Consider the following 10,642-nt stretch of genomic DNA (forward strand, 5'->3'; position numbering starts at 1 on the left):
AATTGTAAGATGTTTATCTTTTAATATTATGTAATAAACTTGGCTCTATAAAGGCAATGTGTTGCTGCCGACGGAAATAAAATACTTACGTATATCTTCCATGCCCCAACGTCTTGTCTGGAGCCTAAGATACTTTCTAATTTAATCTGGAAGTTATTGAGTAATAAACGAAATAAATACAGTTGTCAGGAAATTTTTTTCTGCTTTAAGATGTGATTGATTTAAGTAAGCACATATTAAAATATTTATATGTCTAATTAGAAATATTCAATATTTTTATGAAATTACTCTAACTTGGCTTATTATAATCATTACACACATTTTTCCTTTTTATGATAACTGTTTTAGGCGGCTGGCCGTGCAAGTAGCTAGTTTTTAAAGAAATAATGCAGCGAATATAAAAATATGTGTGATAGCCTCTAACACTCTACCGAGAATTATAAAGATTTGCTGCATATCTTGTGACTTTGCTGTTGGATTGAATTTTATTTAGCGTAAGTGCGAAGAACGTGATATTTAGTAAATAAAGTTAACACATAAAAAGATAATAATAAAAATACAATGTTTTGTTAACCATCTTATTGCAAAAACTGATTGTTGATATGATAAACTATAGAAAATTATAAAAATTATAAAATAAATATATAATATGAAACTTATAAAATAAAATCATAAAAATGTTATGCTAACACTTATTTTATTATAAAAAAAGAAAAAAATTATAATTAATTTTAATAATTCCAACTACTGTAATTTCACGGATTCAGTTACCAGTTAACAATAATAGAAATGAAGAACTGCGTTTATTGTTTTTATAGCGCTTCTTTTGTTAATAACAGGCAGATTAAATGTAAAAGAAAAATTAAATACCTTGCCGAATGGCAACTGATTGGGGTGTGGAGGATAAAAATACTTTATTTGGAGCAGTGGCAATGCATTTCTTTTCTTCTTTTAATCATTTCGGGCTAAATGTATTGATTAAAATCGAAAGGCAAATATTTTATAGTTGTCGAGTGTAATATATATCCTTAAAAAAGACGAGTTTCCACTTCTGAAAGAAAGCACAATTTAATCATTTATAAAAGAAATGATAGGCTATGATCCACATCGAAGAATCTCTAATTAAAAGGAATTCCTAACGTAAATTCCTTTGTAACGTCTTTATTTTAATATAGTTATGAAAATAGGCTCAGAGAACAAAATGCAAGAAGAGCGTCTCCACTTAAGTTTAACAGTAAAAAAACTGAGTGATCATTTTTTGAAACCGAATGCAAGACGGAGGAAAATGTTGACTTCAAGTACTATAACTATAGAGAGTACTATAACTTTTAATGCTTTATCTCTACGTTTCGTTCACAGAGGGTGCTCCAAGAGGATTCATTTCATAGAAATTAAAACACAGGTGTACGTTATTGGAGAAAGTTTTAATTTTCTCTTATTTATAGTACATATATGAGGCATATCACTTAGATTAGTTGTAAAATAAAAAGAAATCTTCATTTGCCAGCTATGAAACAGAACCTATTATAAAACAAAAATTACAGTTCCTTAATTAACACTCATAAAGAGGTGCTGTTTACGCTACTCGATAAAAGTAATGTTCTAATCCAAATAAGATTATGTTGCCAACCCAAGGATCATATTATCTATATGGAGGAAGTGTTGTCAGCCCATGCAGCGTAAGTCAGGTTCCAGATTTCTAGATTCTTTTTATTAGTTAATGGCTAATAAAATGGCTACATACCATCAACAAGAGAAAAACCTATATATTTTAAACAAATTCAAATTCTCTACACTTTACGTGCGAGAGGAATACGTGGCTCTCGAGCCTGCGTTTGAAACAATGCCAACATTCATTTTATTTTTTAAAACAATTAATTCAACTTAACAACTATTGAAAACGTCTAAAAGTTAAATAATAATAATGTTCATTTTATGCGCTCGAGACATCCTTGTCCATATTAGTCTTCAGTTTCTTCTTCCTTTATGTGACCTTATCACAACACTTATATTAAAACAAAATAATTTCAAATTTCAGTTTTAGAAAAGTTCAGGTAATTGAGGTATTATCTGATTATTCGCTCCCCTACGAAAGGTTTGCAACTTATTGGAGACTTTATAGATGCGCGATAAAGGTGGTTTTTTGGGGGGGGGGTAATTTTAAGTTTTGTAAGTTTTATTCTGTTCATAAGTACATAAGACAGTTTATACAAAATAAATAAATAAATAAATAAAAATCTATGTAGCCAATATTTATATTCTTACAGCAGGTAGATACTGTTTGTTAAATATAAAGTTCGCGAATCTACATGTGCGTACCACACACGTGTACTAAAACAAATGTATGGTACATGCATGAGAGATTGGCTCTGTCGCGTGTATTCCATGAAGGTAAGAAGAAAACTTAAACTCAACTTCTTAATTTCATGGTGTATACACTAAAATACTGTTGCATTCTGCGGGTTCGTGGATTTGTTGTAATTGACGATAACACTTGATGAAGAAACAAAACACAATTTATTCACCAATATTACACAGGAGAGTTTCAAAGACATGTTTACATTCGTCGAAACACAAAAACACGCTGAAACGATCACGCTGAAACGCTGAAACGATCAGTAACACAGCCTTCAGGCTACAATGGTGAAGACAGCTTCTCGGTAAAACACTAAAGTACAGCTCCCGACTCGGTTCTGTCACTCTCAAGCTAATCTCTGAACTTAAAACACTTACTACTTAACTCAACATGCTACTCTATCTGCGTACATGCAGAGTATAGCTTTTAAACTACCTTTGAGAACATTCCCGAGAAAACCCGCTAAGAATGCGTTCCAGAATTTTCTCGCTCCGTCTGTGGTATGTTTCCAATTTTGTCGGACGGAAGCGAACAGGAAAGGTGTAGAAATTTCAGGGGCAGAAAGAAAGGGTAACAGTTGGTTACCGTGAAGGAGATAGAAGGTTATTGATAATTACTTATTAAACGTTGTTCCGTTTTCTTTTAAAAATGGTGGGTACAACTGCAAGCGACGCAAAACTTCAACATAGAGGAAACTTTAAAATAAAAAAAAAATTCATGGTTTTATGTGCAATAGCTCTAAATAATGGTTCCTAAAGGCAATATAAACTGTAAATTAAACACATATCAAAAATATTTCTTTCCACTTTATGAGAGTGGAAAGAAATGAGAGATGAAAAGAAATATTGAGAAAAATCTATGAGAGTGGAAAGAAATATTTTTAATACCACAAACCGTATAGCTGATACCACAAAACGTTTTTGGAATCAAATATATATACTTAAACAGATTAACGTGCTTCAGCTATTAGCATTAAAATATCTACATGATTCTAATGTGCCAAACTGTTGCCATTCGGTTAAATGTAATCTTTCAATTTAAATCAACAAACTGGGCTATTCAAAAGCAATGTGTCCCCACTGTCTGAAATAAAATATTCTTATTTTCCGCATGCCAGCGTTTTGCCGTTCAGTAAAGCGTAAGATATTTAACATTCAAAAATAGTGTGCCTGTTACTGAGCAACAAACCAGCGATTTAAAAGTAATAAACGTAGCCCTTAAGAATATTTTTTCTACTTTTTAACTTGATCGATTTATATAACACTGCACTTAAATCACGGTATGTGCGGTAAAAGCTGCTGAACGCACGTTTGTAGCACGCTGAACACACATTATACAACACGTTCGGTCCGGGGTTCAAGTCCCATCGAATGGGCTGGCTGCATGGACGCTTTCGTGTTTTTCCCAATTTGTAAGGTGGATACGAGCCAGTTTCCTTTAAAAAAAAGACTTTCATGGGCATTCCTTCATTTTCGTGTTGTGCCAAAAGGCGGAGCACGTAATATATAATAATTTAAAAAAAATCATAGTATGTCTAATCAGAATTATTAAATATTTTCTTGAAAATCTACTAATTGGACTCATTAAAATCATTATATATTTTTCTTTTTATTTTAGACGGTTTGCCCCTTAAGCTGCTAGTTACTGAAAAAATATTAATTAATGTTTTAAGAATACTTATAATACTAGAAGGATCCAAATATATGTCTCAATGAAAGTGCAAATTTTTATATTTTCTTCCTGTTATTTACTAAGATTTAAGGGGACTCGTACACCTTAAAACCCATAAGATTTTCGAATATGTGACTGCTGCAAGAATTAGGATAACTTATTTATTTTAAAAGCAATTACTTCCAACTTTTTACAGATGACTACACAATATAACGGTTTTCTGAAATAGTGATCAGAAAGTTTGTGTTGCCACAAATATTTTTATAATTTAATTCGCTTTTTGACAACATTTTTCGTCATGTTTCCACCTTGCGCGCACAGTTTAAAACATTCTGTTGCATAATTTAATTCTATATTTAATATACAGCTTTTATAACTTTTGGAAACTACTGTGAAACAAAAAATTCTAAGAATTTCATGTTAAATTTTTATTTTGTTTGGAGTCGAGTTTATAAAATGTATTTTATTTAAAAAAATCTAATAATGTTTTCGTCCATAAAAATCTAATAATGTTTTCTAAATAATGTTTTCGTCCATAAAAATTTTTAATATTAAAATATTCATCATATTTTAGGTTCAGTTAAAAGATAGGGCTCATATAAAGAATTCCATTGAATTTCAAGTATGTACCATTAGCCGTTTTTAAAATATCGTGCGCGCAAGGTGGAAACGTGACGAAATCTTTTGTCACAAAGCAGATTAAATTACAAAAATATTTGGGGCAGCACAAACTTTCTGATCACTATTTGAGAAAGCAGCTATATTATGTAGCCAGCTGTAAAAAGTTGGAAGTAATTGATTTTAAAATAAATAAAATATCCCAATTCTTGCAACAGTCACATATTCGAAAGGTGTTAAGGGGTCTAATGTGTATGAGCCCCCTTAAGGAATACAGCTTTAGTTAAAACAGTTTGATATACAAGCAAGTTAGATATAAGATCTTTAGCAGGTTTAAAGGGTTAAAAGATTAACGGCAACCTAAAATAATAACAAAAATGCGCAACTTCTTTTAACACCTTTTATATTTCACATGCCCTCGTGAAACAAAAACTGATTATGCTTTCATCAATGTTCGTCTATTACCTTACATTATACAGTGGAAATATGAAAAGCTTTTTTTTTATTTTTCACATTCATTCCAGGCAAACAAAGCTATTTCAAAACAATAGTCGTTTCTTTATCTGGGTTGCTCTTCACGGTTTTCTAGTAGGCCCTTCTACGGACTTTCCAGAAGTAAACATACGTAATATTATATCTCCAATGTTATCTTCATGAGAGTGTTTTTTACTTTTATCACATGGCTACCTCGTTATTATGTCGGTCTATAGATTCCCATTGTTAAGAATTTCACCCCTTTTTTTAAATGCGGAATTTATTAGATATCGTGAAATAGAATGTGGTAGGATCGTGGTATTTATCACTTTCAGTCCTGCGGTGAAATAGTTCGAAGATTTACTTTCGTTTTCAAGCGAAAGAGAACTAAAGTCTCGCTGTTGCAATACTGTTAGAAATTTTAAGAATTAATTAAAAACATGCATGCAGAAACTTGGGAAAAAATCGTCGAAGACGATATGAAAGAACAAAGGTAGGTTGAAGATAAAGACACTTTCCCCCCCCCCTCACGATGTATATTACGCAAGGCATGATTTGACTGCATACTGGGATAATGGATGAAATGGCCTAAAGGATTGAAAGTATTTAAAATTAGGTGAAACTGAGGCTTAAACTGACAGTGGTTTAATAAAAAAAATAAATATATTCCTGTATGATCCCATTATTCACAGCATGTGTGATCCACTTGGAAAATTTGCTGTTCGTTGTAGGAAACTACTTTTATTGAGCCCTTCTAACTGCTGAAGAAACATGTTTCGCCCTGCAATCCATATAGAGCTCTTTTAATCTGTGGAAGAATTTTACGAGGATTTTATTTTTGGTGGAGTGAACCTTTAGCCTCTTATTTGGTTAGGAGACTTGTCTCAATTTTCTGTGGAACTACTTCAAAATTAATTTCTTATCCCTAAACAAGTCAGGCATTTTTATGCAATTGCTTCACAGATTTCGCAACCAATAATGAATACTTTTCCCACATGAAACTCTTACCTTTCATTATAATTCCCTGGTAATCCTAGGCAGAGATCATAATTTTATTTCACCAATAGTTGTGCATGCTGAAATACTATTTGGAGCCGTGGGAAGAATCCCTGGTTTGACAATGATTCAAATTCTAGTCAAAAGGTTTATTTCCCATTTTATCAAACATTGTTATTCCAGATAGAGATCTTTCACTTTAATCATCAAATATTCATATCAATAACTTTGCATCAATAAATGAGGGATCAGCAGAATACAAACGTCTCTCTTCTCAAAGTTTCTGTCAAAATCGCCATATTGATATTATTGAAAGCTCTTTAGCATATGATATTTTCTCGAATTTTTCTCTTGCTTGTTTGACGACCTTTTCTTCTACCCCGCACTAGGTTAGAGTCGCCAATAAATATCGCACTAGATTAGAGGCATTTTGCACTGTCTTGGACATGTCTAAAAATTTTCATAGGAATACCTAAAAGGCACCTTAGGCATATCTAAAAATTTTCACCCTTTAGTACTATTGCCGCTCTGCAGCTGCACCGGTGGCCCCGGCTCTGATGCCAGCATTACACTTCTTTTAATCTGTTGATATTCTTTGTCTTCCAAATTTTCGATCAACATGTACATCTGACACGTTCATCATGAAAGCTTAGTAGCAAAACGAAAAGTTGCACAATGGTCCACGACTCGATCACTCCGAATTTCAGGCAATAATGTGAAATTTTGCTCCCGTGAGCGTTTATTTTTAAAGTCTTATCTTTTATTTTCTAAAGTATTCTCTGCCTACAGACTCCATTTGAGATTTATTTTCTGTACGCAGGTAGGCAACAAAATGGAAAGTTGTACAATGTAACTGTTAGGTTGACAATAATTTATTTTAAACGTTCTCCTAAGTTATTTTACTTATAAATTCATGACGAGGCGGTATAAGTCATTCGACCGCCCTTATGGGTCCAACAGTTAGAATACCTATTTGGCAAGAGCTTAGGAACTAAGCTATTGCGCAGACGTCTGCCGTGTTACAAAAGGCTCCCACATTGAACATCTGTGCATGTCCATAAAAATATGAAGAATTACGCGTTCATGTTATATCTGCATTTGCGAAGTAAATTCATTATAGTAGTGACAGTATAAGGTATTTGTTCCGCCTTCTTAGCATTCCTTCGTGGTGTAATGGCCAGCATATTCGGTGAGTATTCGAGAGGTCTGTGGTTCGAGTCCCGGTGCTTATGTCCGGTCATCGCTCATTTTTCATGACTCCTGCTTCAAAAATACCCCATGTCTCTACAATGGCGCCGAACTAAAAAAGGTGGTGGATGATGATTCTCTACCACCAGGGTTTAGCTATTGTGTCCCCTATTCTCCAGTCGCCAATAAAAAGGGGAATATATAAGGTATTTCTCCCGCCTTCTTAGCATGCCTTCGTGGTGTAATGGTCAGCATACTCGGCGCGTATTCGAGAAATCCATCGGTTCGAGTCCCGGCGAGGGCATTGCTCATTTTTCATGACTCCTGCTTCAAAAATACCTAATATCCTTTACAACAGGTATGTTTTCTTTCTGTAACATTAGTTTTGATTTGCCATGTATATGAAAAAGAGCTGAAAATTCAACAGCTAGTTTGAGGAGTTCGGCTGGTAGACAGATAGAATATGTGTTCAATGAAGCGTTTCTGTTGCCGGGTATGAGCTATTAGATTTATTACCAATAGGTTATGTATATACAGAATTATCGTAACGATTCAAGAGATGTTTTGAGAATTTCCAGTGATGCGCATTAACTTTTATCTACATCCAAATTTATCAGGACGATTCGAATGATACACTGGTATGCAAAACTTAACAACAGGTGTTCTTTTTGGCATAACTCCATGAAAAATCATCTGAGAGACATGAAATTCAGAAATGAGAGACAACAATTTGTATTTAAACGATGACGAAAGCATAGTTGCGCAAAATGAATACAATGCATGCAGTATGGAATCAAATAAAGAAAGGTTTTATTGAACTCGTAGTATGGTTACACATGATTGTCTGTACAAGAGGAAGAATAACAAGCAGATGTTCCTTAGCATGGGATATGCCCTCCCCTTACTGGAATTGTTGCTTTATACCGTCTCTGCAAACTCAGCGTCAGATTGTCCAACAGTTCTTGAGGTAAGAGTGCCCATTCCTCAATTAGCATCTATTTCAGCTTTTGGGTGTTCCCCGGAGAATGTAATTGTGCCGCAAGGCGTCTCCCCAAAGCCTCCCACACACGTTCTATGGGATTTAAATCAGGGCAGTACGTTGGCCAATCCATTCGAGTGATATCTTCACTTTCCAATAGCTTCTGAACAGCAGGAGACCGGTGTGGCCGTGCATTGTCATCCATAAAAACGAAGTCTGCTCCAATGGCACCTCGGAACAGACGCACATAAAGAAGGATCACCTCTTAATAATAGCGATCTCCTGTTACAGAACTTCTGTCGGAAACGTGGAGCTCTGTCCTCCCGTCCAGCGTAATGCCTCCCCAGACGAGAATTTCAGGACCACCGCAACAGTCTCTTTCCGTGATGTTACTAGGATGAAACCGTGTCCCAACCACACTCCAAATCAACTGGCGTTGAGAATCGCTTGTGGCACTAAAACGACTCTCGTCCGTAAAGAGGGCACGACTCCACTGATGAGATGTCCAGTTTTTGTGTTCCTTGCACCACTCTAAGCGGTGGCGTCGATGGCCAACTTTCAAAGGTTGTTCAAGACGGCGGGCGAATAGGCCACCTTTGTGAAGGAGTCTGGACACAGCAAATCGCGATACTTGTCGCCCCGTTGCTGAGCTATGGCGCTTGCTGACTGATTTCGGGCTCTTTTCGCATGCAGGACGATATTTCGGTCATCCACTGCAGTTGTTTTCCTGGGGCGGCCACCATCAACCTTTCTAACAGCTTTATCTATGGTTTGGAAGGCTTTCCAAGCGCGCGATACGACTCTTTTGTTCATTCCGAGCTCTTCAGCTACACTGGTCACACTATGTCCCTCTTCAGGACGATTCGAGAGATAGTTTTGGGAGTATTTTCAATGATTCCCAGTGTACTGATTACTAAAACATTCTAGCAGATCCGTTGGATTCCAAGCTGAAATACTGTGTCAGTCAGGGGCGTCATGAGAAATACTTATTATCCAAATACTACTAAAATTTGCAATCATATTCTTTTTTGGTTAATTCTTCTATACTGGGCATCAGTAAAAGTAGTTATTCCAAAGTTCTGGGAAAAATGTTTAACGATTTCTCAGTTGAATGATCTCAGTATGTTGGTTCTTATGTTAATTGTGGAAAGAAACAAAATTACTTTTCAAGCAAAAGTCTAAACAAGTTAATAGCTTATTTTTAAATAAATATTCTTTCTCGAATAACAGTTTTTCTGCAATGTGAGTTGCCGTATATCGTTTAATTTATCTTTTCTAAAAGACTGAGAATTTTGTCCTTGCGTTGACGTTCGAGCAGATTAGTGCAGGCACGAATACATCTGTCCTTATCTGCTTGAGTCAGCTCGTGCGGCACCCATCAATTGAACTTGTACGTCAAGTTTATGCGATGCATAGTGCGACTAATGGACAAGGCACTAACATCTAACTCGTTAGGTAGAATAACTCGAATGGTTTCATACGGTGTCTTCCTGTTTCCGCGATTCCTATTTACGCGGTTGTCAAAAACGTTCCTGTTTCCGCGGAATCATTAATCTTCATTACCCCCTTTCTAAAGAGGTTACATAGTGGGGGGCTGACTGGACATTGGCCTCTTCCCAAATGTAGGAAAGCAAAAACAGTTTTGGTTTTTTAAAAAAGTAATTTTTAAAAGAAATAATTGAAAAATATTTACGATCTCAGATAATACTGTACTCAAAAGGAAAGAGAAAGATGTTCAAACTTTGCTATGATTTTGGCAATGAACTAAACGATCGTTTCCTGAAGTAAAAAATACTATTTTCCCGAAATTCTGCTTAAAGGTGAGTTATAATAAAATCTTTCAGAATACATATTCGTTCTAAAATGACGTTCTTTCTTCTAAAACGACTTCTGCTTTTGTCTTAATTGCGCCTTTGTAGCTTTTAACTCTTTCATTTATGCAAATCTAGTAAAACTACATTTTCCTTATTTCTATTCCAAATTCGATATTGATAACCTTTATAAAGGGCTATAGGTTTTTTTTCATTTAGTTTCAATTAATGTCTAAAGCATCCCTATTGATTAAGATAAGATGTGAAAATAGCAGCTAATATTGTAATAGAATTACAAATAGAATGAAACTAGAGATTTCTAGAGGAGCCTAAACTAACAGACAATGTCTAACCATGTTAAGATGAAGACTTATTCACAAAGAAACTGTCCAACTCTTATAAATGATTTGTCGTGACATCCCCTGAGGAGCTGTGGGAGGGAGATTGTACTCTCCAATTTCGCGGAAACAGAACTAATTCATTTCATACTGGTCTTCTTCTACAAGTTCGTGCATGCTGGCCTCATCAACATCAGCAGGCCAGTCAGAG

Source organism: Stegodyphus dumicola, chromosome 9 (assembly GCF_044657685.1).
Source record: "Stegodyphus dumicola isolate Sdum_Otavi_A_Nest chromosome 9, ASM4465768v1".
Taxonomy (NCBI): domain Eukaryota; kingdom Metazoa; phylum Arthropoda; class Arachnida; order Araneae; family Eresidae; genus Stegodyphus; species Stegodyphus dumicola.